Raw genomic sequence first — 10,738 nt, forward strand, 5'->3', positions numbered from 1 at the left:
CAAGTGTGATTTTCCTTTCAATAAATAATTTTGACTCAGTTTGGCTGCAAATATCTTTTCCTACCTTTGTGCTTTTCTTCTTTTACATTGGTGTCTCACATCTTACAAATGACAGCAAAGATATAAAAGGAGATGGAAGCATTGAGCTCATCAGGTCAGCGAGAGCTTTCAATGAGATCACGGCCGATTTGGTCAATGCTCAACCCAGCTGCGCTGTCTGTAGTCAAGTTCGAGTGGTTAAGGCGATGGATTCGAAATCCATTGGGGTTTCCCCACGTAGGTTCGAATCCTGCTGACTACGTTATGAAAGCTTTCCTGCTTGGACAATTTTCGCTCAACGTTCAAAAGACCTATTTTGCAAACCAAGCCGGTAATTTGATGAGACTTGGGAACCTTGATTTCTTCATCAGAAATGTTCCATTTTTAAAACATTATCTCTGTTTCTCTTTCCAGTTACACTGCTCGACACATCAGGTTTCTGCAGTTGTTATTGAACGTCCTAAGCAGAAGTGTTGCTTTTCATTAGATTCCGTTAATCCCTGTCCTCTGTTCTCTGACTCGGGTCAGTGGCAATACTTCCTCCTGCTCGTCAAAGTGCTCATTCCCAACCGCTTTCTCTCCCATCATTACAAACCACCGCAGAAAATTGCCACTTAACCATCTTTGTTCCAAAGTGAAACTCACCAGCCTCGGGAATCTCTCCACCAAACGGGACTTCTCATCCCTGGACATGGTACAAGCCAGAGGATTGTGAAGAGATATTCTGAAAAATATTGTCAGTTGAAGTTGGATAAATGTTTAAGAAGCAAACAATAAAGTTTAGGCTCCAGCTTTGGAAATCTTGAGAAACTCTTTGGGAAATGGAATCAGAAGAGGATGAAGATATGTGAACTGTCGGACCGAGTAGTGGACGGGACATTGACTCTGATGTTGTCGGGACAGGAACTGATCTGAGACATTGAAAGCATTCTCGCTCTCGTACGTGAGGAATGCAAACTTCATCTGGACTCTGGGACAATGAAAAACTCAAGACAATATCCAAATATTGACTGGGATCACTACAGTACGAGTACTATAGATGGGTCAGATTTGCACAGTGTGTACAGGAGGGCTTCCTGACACAGTATGTAGACATGCCTTCAAGGGACGAAGCCACTTTCGATTTAGTACTGGGTAACCACCCTGGCCAGGTTTTAGATTCGGAAGTAGGTGAGCACTTTGGAGACAGCGATCACAATTCTCTCAGGTTTACTTTCGTGATTGAAAGGGATAGGTGTACTCCACGGAGCAAGAGTTTCAGCTGGTGGAAGGGAAATTACGATGTATCGAGGTAAGATTTAGGAAGCGTAGAATGTGGTAGGAAACTGCAGGGGGTGAGCACCTTAAAATGTGGAGCTTTTTCAAGGAAAAGCTCCTGTGTGTCCTAGATGAGTATGTACCTGTCAGGCAAGGAGGAAGATATAGAACGCGTGAGCCGTGGTTTACTAAGTAAGTGGAATCCCTGGTCAAGAAGAACAAGAAGTCTTATGTTTGGATAAAATGTGAAAACTCAGTTAGAGCACTCGAGGGTTCCAACTGTATCAGGAAAGACCGAAACAGAGAGCTGAGAAGAGCCAGGAGGAGACATGAGAAGTTGTTGGCAGATAGGTTCTGGGTTAACCCTAAGGCTTTCCATAGGTATGTCAGGAATAAAAGAATGACGAGAGTTAAATTTGGGACAATCAAGGCTAATAGTGGGAAGTTGTGTGTGGAGTCAGAGGAGATAGGGGAAGCGCTAAATAAATATTTTTCGACAGTGTCCGCGATAGAAAATGAAAATGTTGGCGAGGAAGATACTGAGATACTTGTGTCTAGAGTAGCAGAGATTGAGGTTCACAAGGTTTAGGTGATAGAAATACTGGAGAGTGATATAACAGACAAGTCCCCTGGGCCGGATGGGATCTGTCCTAGGATCCTCTGGGAAGCAAGGGAAGAGATTAATGAGCCTTTTGCGTCGATCGTCAAATCATCGTTGTCTACAAGAATAGTGCCTGTGGAATGGAGCATAGCATATGTTGTTCCCGTGTTCAAACAGTGTCGTAGAGACAACCCTGGTAATTACAGACCAGTGAGTCTCACTGCAGTTGTTGGTAACGTGTTGGAAAAGGTTATTATAGATAGGATTTATGTCCATCTAGAAAAGAATAATCTGATCAGGGACAGTCAGCACGGTTTTGTGATGGGCAGGCCTTCCTAACGAATCTTATTGACTTTTTTGTCAAAGTGACCAAACAGGGAGATGACAGTAAACCGGTTGATGTGGTGTATATGGGTTTCAGAAAGTTGTTCGATAAGTTTCCCCACAATAGGCTATTATATAAAATGCGGTGGAATGGAATTGTAGGAGAGATTGCAGCTTTGATCAGTAATTGGCTTGCCAATAGAAAACAGTGTTGTAGTTGATGGAACATGTTCTTCTTGGTGTCCAGGTACTGGCGGCGTACCACAAGGATCGGTGTTAGGTCCACTGCTGTTACATGAGATCTAACCTTGCCAATCAGTCTCCCATGGGGAACATTGTTGAACGCCTTACTGAAGTCCATATTGATCACATCTACTGCTCTGCCCTCATCAGTCTTCTTTGTTACTTCTTCAAAAAACTCAATCAAATTTGTGAGACATGATTTCCCACGCACAAAGCCATGTTAACTGTCCCGAATCAGTCCTTGTCTTTCCAAATACATGCACATTCTGTTCCTCAGGATTCCCTCCAACAATTGGAGTATTCTTGGCAGATGCAGTTTCATGTCGGGAATGCGAGTTCAAATACTTTGTTGGGAATCATCAAAAGACACGCTACTATTAAAATCGATAGAAACGCTAACGATGTGCAGTGCAGAGAAGTCTCAGTGTTCTTATACATGAAACGAACAAAGGTTAATCACATATTTATTTCTTGCTGGCAAAAGAAAGCCTTTTCTGATGCTCACAATTAAAGAGATGGTTTCCAAGAAAATAGGAAAATTAAGTCACCAGTAGACTAATCAATTACCAAGATTTCCCTCGTGATGTTTTATGGGACATGTGGGATGTTTTTGATTATGGTTCTCCAAACGTTTTTACAATGGAACCGAGAGTTTTAGATGGGAAGTTAAGATCACGCATGACTATTGCCATTTTTTGTCACTCACACACAATATTTTGTCCTTGTACGATTTATTTCGCTCTGTGGTTACTGCGAGTGGGCTTGTAAACCACACATGCTTGTGAGTTCATTCCTCACTGTTCCTCAACTCCAGCCAAACAGACTTTAGATCCTTATTTCCTGAATCAAGGTAATCTCTAACCATTGCATAAATGTCATTCGATATTTCACAGGCCTCTGTATATCATCTTACAATATTAATTGATCCTTTACTGTATTGCAGTTGCGCATAAGAAGAGAAAAATAGCTTCGAAAATGGTGGACCTACGCTTCACACACCCGTTATTGAAGCGAAAATGCAGATTACTGCCCATAATACCTTCGTGGAAGCATGTGCCGAACCCTCAGGAAACACAGAATAAGTGCAGTGCCACAGGGCATGTCAGGGACAGCACCAGAAAGACAACAGAAATGCTGCTATGAGCTCCTATTTTGGATATATTTCTTAATGAGCAATAGAGTGTTACATGTGTTCCATCAGGAGTTACCTCACACAAGGAAGTAACCAGTGTTGCAGACGGTCTTATCATCCGAGTTCCAAGCCTTGGAATCAGAGACATTCAATAATCTGTGCATAACTGCAAGGAACAGCTGTCCGAGGCGTTTACAGTCCAGATGAAATTATGAATTCAGCTCTCTCGTTGTCAGCCTCTTTCCCCTATGTCGTGTTTCGTGCAGTCCCAGCGTGGAATCTCGTCAACCACATTTGACCTGCACATAATGTGTATTGGGCCTTGTTTTCTCGTGAGTTGTTGTCTGAGTGAGGCTCTCGGTTTCTGTGCTGTCATAAGTCCGAGTATTCGGAGGAATCTGGATATCGTTTTCCAGAATTTGTTTTTAATACAGGGAAGCATGATTTAAAAATTACCTCAAAGCATATCCTCGTTGCGAACTTTGTGTGCCATGCATCTGCGAATAAAGGTGTGTGGATATTGGTTCTTGGCAAAGAATTTGTGTGGGCGTCAGTCCAGCAGTCCCTAGTAGCAATACGTACAAACGGCAAGGGCCACACATTCGACTAGAATAGCACAACAATAATAGGACAGGGCAAGCAGAAGACAGCCAGACAATTCCTGGAAGCAGGGCACTCATCCACGATTCCATCCGTTGGACCCAATCTGCAATCCCAACAAACGGAAGCAGCGGGAATGAAACCAAATGAATTCGTACCAAAACATGAGAGCAGCGTTTCACAGGAACCTCTGCAGCGCTGAGAATGTCACCCAGACAGGCGAGGAAAAGTCTGCAAACCATCTTCCTAGCATCACCGAACTTTTCAACAAGAACTCCAGAAGCATCCGAACTTCACATCTTTCTGCTCCAAAACACTCCGCTCTTCCACAACAGAGAATTGCACACTCAGCTACCGCGAGTAAGATGAGAATACCAGCCCCTACACCACCAAGGGCGGCAGTAAGAGCGAGGGGAAACAGTTATCACTGTCATTCCACAGCTACAAACGCTCTCTTTGAAAGGTACATTTTCGTATGAATGTCGGGGCAGCAGTAGAATATGGGAACTAAACAGCCTGCGCTGTGTATTCATATTTTGGACAATGTGAGTTGTTCACAGGTTTCCCTGAAAGTGAGTGGACATCGTTATTTCACCGCTGCTGTGAATCCAGATCCTGCACTGAATCTGATCCCTCGTTTATTGTTCTTGTGGCTAAAAGGTGGGCAATCGCAATGTGAAACTTTGTTATATTTCTCTCATTTCCTTCATTACTGTCCTGGTGAAGGAGGCAGGAGATTGGCTCGCTCGATCAGATGGAGGCACCAACGTATTGTTGACCTAATTTAATCGAGAATATAATTGGTAATATTCACTTGGCATGGGACAGTTTTCTGTTTTGTTTTATGTTACTTGAGCACTTTCTGTTACTTGGCAATGCACTAAATCTCCAGAATGTCGGGAAGCTCCGTTTGGAATTGCTTCGGTGCTATTTGTGTGAGCAGTTCTTGACATACACGTCTCGCACTGCCTCACAAACAGAAGTAATGAGTTTGTGTGCCTGATAATGACTCTGCCTTTTGAGTTTGCACCTGGTCCACGTTAAGAGCTGTCAGGTTTTGGATTCTCTGGAGAGTTGAGTTGATAACACGATTTGTGAGGTTTTTTTTAGTCAACGAAATTATTTGATGGAGAACTTGGGAATGTATCAAGAATAATGGTCATTGTCTGTAAATGTCTGGAAAACATTCCTCTCTGTGTCATTTCAAAACATTACGCCTCAAGAAAAAATAAAATTCAAACACGCTGACTTAGTAACAAACAGCATGCGTTTTTGCAAGTGGTCTATTGAAACTGTTGTCAGGTACTGGAGTGTCACAGAATTGCCGAGCACGGAAGCAAACCTTCCTATCCAACTTGCACCTCTGAACAGATGACCGTAACTAATCTAAACATATTTACCAATATTTGTCCCTTATCTCTCCTGTCTGCATACCCATTTATATGCCTTTGAAGTGTTGTGAGTGCACCAAACTGTGCCACTAAATGTGGCAATTTATTCCACACGCACAAAAATGTCTGTATTAAAAACAAGTGTCACTCACATCCCTTTCAAATTGTACTGCTCTCACATAAAACCTATGCTATCTCGCTTTAAACTCACGTGACTTCTGAAAAAGTGTAGATTGACTATGTTCTCTGCTCGTCTACCTCATGATTTTGTAAACGTTTCTAAGGACATCCCTCAGGCCTGAAGCTCCGGGGAAAACTGTCGAAGAATATTCAGCTTCTCACTAATGTCCACACCGTGCAAATCTTTCAAATCGTTGTAAGTATTTTTTTTAATTACGCGAAGGTATTTTATAGAAAGTGCCAGGGGAACTTGCCTGAAGTGAAGCGATGCTGAAACATTAGTCTTGACAGGTTTGGCGCTTAGTTATCGTCAGGGAGCGTCGCCGAGTGGTTTAATGTAGGTAAAAAAAATGAATGCAAATGCTGGAGACAAAATTGAGGATCAGTGGTGCTGAAGAGGGCAGCAGTTCAGGCAGCATCCGAGGTGCAGTAAAATCGACGTTTTGGGCGAAACCCTATATTCCTGATGAAGGGCTTTCGCCTGGAACGTCGATTTTACTGTTCCTCGGATGCTGCCTGAACTGCTGTGCTCTTCCAGCACCACTAATCCTGAGAGGTTTAATGTGCTAGGTTTAGGGTCCAGTCTCTATTGCGTCGTGGGTTTGAAACCCAACTTTGCAATGGAATAACTGCAGGCAGCTTTTTATGACAGAACTACACAGGTGCTGATATTGCTTTATGGGTGTCTTTGTTACTCTCACCCTCTCTGCGATAAACACGGGAACATGAGTAACTGATTCTTAAAATAATGAGAACTACTGCTGTCCACAGCCTCTCGAGCACTGTGCGTTTGGATGTGTACACGCACAATTTTGCTGCCAGTTGCTGTGTCTCAAATGGACAGAGCATTTGGATGAAATGTTGGTTGTCCTAGCCCAAAAAGAGCACAGAGCCTCAAATATTTCACATCAAGTATTGAGACCGACCATATACTGACAATACTACCACGAGAAACCATCCATAATTGACCCTGAGTCCACAGTGAGTAAGACGGTCACGTGCAGCAGAATGTGACCCCACTCTCTACAAGCCCCTGCTGCCACCAGAAAGGGCCCACTGCAGTTTCAATCAGCGGCTTCCTGCCCAGCCCTGGGACACAGCTCATGGAAACTCCTTCCTCAGGAATGACTGTTACCGTGTGAAAGGGTAAAAAAATTCGAATTCAAATTTGAAATGGCTTCAGAAGATTGTTCCTGTTTTTAAAACATTTTATAATCAGAAATCCTGTCTCGAATATGAGAATGGTAAACTTTGTAGGCAGGTAGAACAAAGAAAGTGTTGATTGTAAGGACTCTGTCTCTTCAGCAGATGGGATTCCCTACACTCTAATCAGAAATGATTTGGTTTCCTGAGGTATTTTCCCGATTGATTTGCACTCTGCCAGAGTGTCTAGGAATCAGTTCGGCGAACTAAGGATCAGGGTCAAAATATGAACATATTAACAGAGAATCGTAAATCCCGGGGCAAGGCCTAAATGGATTGTCATGGTCTGAAGGAATAAATCTGAGAATTGAAAGACTTGAATAATGTTATTTGCAATGGGGAGGAATGAACGAGATTTTTGAAAATTGCCGTGTCAGCTGAATTAAACTCAGTATGAAATAATAAATTAACCAACACCAATCCTGTCCTGGTTCGCTCAGTCGGTAGAGCTTGAGACCTTTAATCTCAATGATGTGGGGTCGCGACCCACGCAGGGCGCTGTTGTTTGCTAATCGGTTTGCCGCTCTCCATTAATGTTGCAAGAGCGAATTCGCTTGCTGAGGCAGGTTTTGTTTACACATGTTTTCCTCCGTTTTTGATCATCTTTTGGTTTCTGAGTGAAAACTGTCTCCACTGTATTGCAGGTACAAGAGACAAGGTTATCAGTTCAGCCAAATATGCTATAAACGATGTCCCTTCCAAAACGTGAGGTACCATTCCAAACGTGCCCCAACCAAAATGTCCAGAGACGTCGAATGCGAATGGCCACATGAGAGTGACAGCTGCATGTCAAATGGTGCTGTAATAGAATTAACTGAATGAGAATGCTCTGATGGAAACCGAATGGAACTCTCCCTGAAATTTTCCCAATTCACTCGGTAAATTATGCTGTTGTGTACCCATATGGGTTTACGTCATGAACAGCTTATTGTCAGTAACATGGATGGGGGTGATGCAGGATAGTGAGGTTTCTGTGTGGGTCAGAAGTGATTTGTTCGAACAGGGAATTCAAACGTCCACAGAGCAGACATAGCTGATTGGTCCAGGATCAGACTTCTCCCTTCTGTTTCAGTAACAAAAAAAGAAATTGCGGGAAAATCTCAGCAGGTCGGGTAGAATTTTGGAATGGAAAACCGAGTTAAGTCTTCAAGACCAGTGACACTTATTTCTCCATGTCCATCTCCGTCTACCTTTTTATTGAATATCTCCTGACTCTCAACTTTATACTCAGTTTGTCTTTTATTACTCCGTCTCCAAACATTCTCCCAGTCTCAAAATTTAATAACAGATCTGTTCCATCTCTCACCTCGCCGAGTTATGAGAGGAGGACTTCGAAATGCACGATTAACTCTGTTTCTATTTCCTTAGATATTGGATGGCCAGAGACCAGAAGGCATCGGAGGACAGTTAGAGCTTTCAGCCCATCTGGTCTGCCGCCGTTCGATCATGACTCATATCATTCCCAAACCAATTTTTAGCCTTCTATCTGTGACACTTAGCTCCCCTGAATTTAGGATCCAGTCTTTTTCGCAGAGTGCGAATGAAACCATCCCAACCGTCTCCACATCTGCTGGCAGCTGTTACACCGTATCTGTGTGTGATCGAGCTCAGTTTCAGTCCCACACAGCAAACACATCTGTTCGGAGCAATGTAATCCCCGCTGCATTAGAGATCGATCGGGTCTCTGACCCCACGGTTTTTCTGCGAGGCAGTAGTTAGCTCCTTCACCACCCACGGCAAGGACCGGTGTTTCAAAATGTGGGGACAAAGAACGATAGGCACAAGAGTTTGTACAGGTTCGGTCGAAAGGATTGTTGTCAACTTCAGTGGAGTCCCTGCTTCAGAGTCTGGATTTGAATCACCCAGGCCTGGATAAAATTCCAAGTCAGGAAATGAAGATTTATTTCTCCTCTTCTTGTGGCTAATCTGAATGAAAACCATTTTCTGCTTCCACAGAGAGCACAGACCCGGTTCTGCCAGAAGGAATCCAGTGATTGATTGCATCCAACTGGAATCATAGAGACATAGAGATTCACTGCAGCGAAACAGACCCTTCGTTCAAACCTGTCCATGCTGACCGGAAATTCCAACCCAATTTGGTCCCTCTTGCCAGCACACGGCCCATATCCCTCCAAACCCTTCCTACTCATCTACCATTTCAAATGCCTCTTAAATGTTGCAATTGTACGAGCCTCCACCACATCCTATGGCAGCAATGGCAGCACATACACGAATAAATTGTCACTGCAAATCCCCTCTAAGGATCTCGCCTTTGAGAGCTGAAACTATCTTGCTGTTGATTCAATGTCGCTATGTCTAATTCTTGGAACTCCATCCCTCTCGACATCATGACTATATCACTGTGTTGAGCACTTCGAGGACGCCACAGAACAGCCTCTGATTTTAACACTTTTCCAAGAGTAGAAATGAAAAATGGAGGGATATTGACAGACAGAGTGTGGGATAATGTAGAAGAGAGTGAGATGGTACAGAGAGACAAAGGGAGGCAAACAGAAATTCTCCATTCACCATGGCTGCTCATTGACATAAAGGCGAAGAAAAATGTAATGAAGGCCAGCCTTTCACCAATTCAGGGCAACAGCAACAGCATTACAGCCGATAAAGGAATTTTGCATTTTTACAGATGACGCCTGTCAGCTAATGAGAGATTCTGGTAAGTATGCTGTTTCGCAAAGTGAAATTGACAATTACCCAGGCAATAAAACAATAAAAAGCATAAGTCGCCTGAATCTGTGATATGAAACATTAAACCTCTTTGTCTCCACAGATGCTGTCAGGCCTGCAGAGTTTCTCTGTCAATTCCTGTTGTTGATTCAGGTTTCCAGAATTTGCACTTCTTTGTTTGATGCTGGTCTGAATCCTGTTTGTGGCAATACTCCATTAATTGCCAGTTCCATTCAACATTTCCTGCTTTGGGAAGGTTATCAGTTAGCAAAGCCTTGGCTACTGCACTGGCATCCTGGTTAGACGTGGGAGCACTTCCACCCGTTGGGAAAACATCGACTATTACCAGACAATGCCTTTTCCCTTCGCTGGGTGTTAGTTCAATAAAATCCATCCGTAAATGTTCAAAGGGTCTTTGGGATTGGGGGTGTTCTGCTGATTCATTTGTATTCCCCTCCCCACATTATTAGTGGCACAGATAACACATTATTCACATTATTTTTATGAATAATGATTGAATCCCTTTCTGTACCAGCGTGCTGAAATATTGTCGTACATCCCCACATTTGACACATGGTCCTTACCGTGTGTAATTTTGGCATAGAAAGGGAATAAAGATCGAGGTAGACAGGGTTTACCATTGGGGCCACACCACACCCATTCCCTCATTCTGCACCCTGCCCTTGTCCATTCACGCTTCTCCTTCGATGTGGCCTGCGACTGTAACTCCCATAAGTCTGCTTTGGATTACAAATATTTGGCATACACATGTCAAACTGATCACTTGGCGGCGATTGGCTGCCGTCTTTGCCGCTGAGTCTACATTTTCATTGCCTTGAGAAATTGAATCATAATTTTACGTGTGGGCTTCACATGTACATACAGTGATTGATTTCGGCAATCGGGTTGCTTTCAGGACGTCAGAGATCAGGCCATGTTATGTGATTAGCTTTCCAGTGGAGGTCAAGAAGCCCTTGTTCTTCCACAGGGATCCGAAATTATGTGCAACCCCTAATGAATATCTGCTGTCGATGTAAATATTTACTGTTCTTCCTTCAGCCAATTTACATGCCTCAATCAAGG

At 43.3% G+C, this 10,738-nt stretch overlaps 1 non-coding gene across 1 annotated transcript; it reads left to right on the forward strand.

Moving 5' to 3' along the window:
* Positions 1-219: 219 nt before the first annotated feature.
* Positions 220-301, forward strand: trnas-cga (transfer RNA serine (anticodon CGA)). Its single transcript has one exon. It is a non-coding gene; the product is annotated as a tRNA-Ser (tRNA).
* The last annotated feature ends 10,437 nt before the right edge of the window (positions 302-10,738 follow it).

Source organism: Chiloscyllium plagiosum, unplaced genomic scaffold (assembly GCF_037043375.1).
Source record: "Chiloscyllium plagiosum isolate Xiang-an unplaced genomic scaffold, Cpla_swu_hap1 HiC_scaffold_21, whole genome shotgun sequence".
NCBI classification, from domain to species: domain Eukaryota; kingdom Metazoa; phylum Chordata; class Chondrichthyes; order Orectolobiformes; family Hemiscylliidae; genus Chiloscyllium; species Chiloscyllium plagiosum.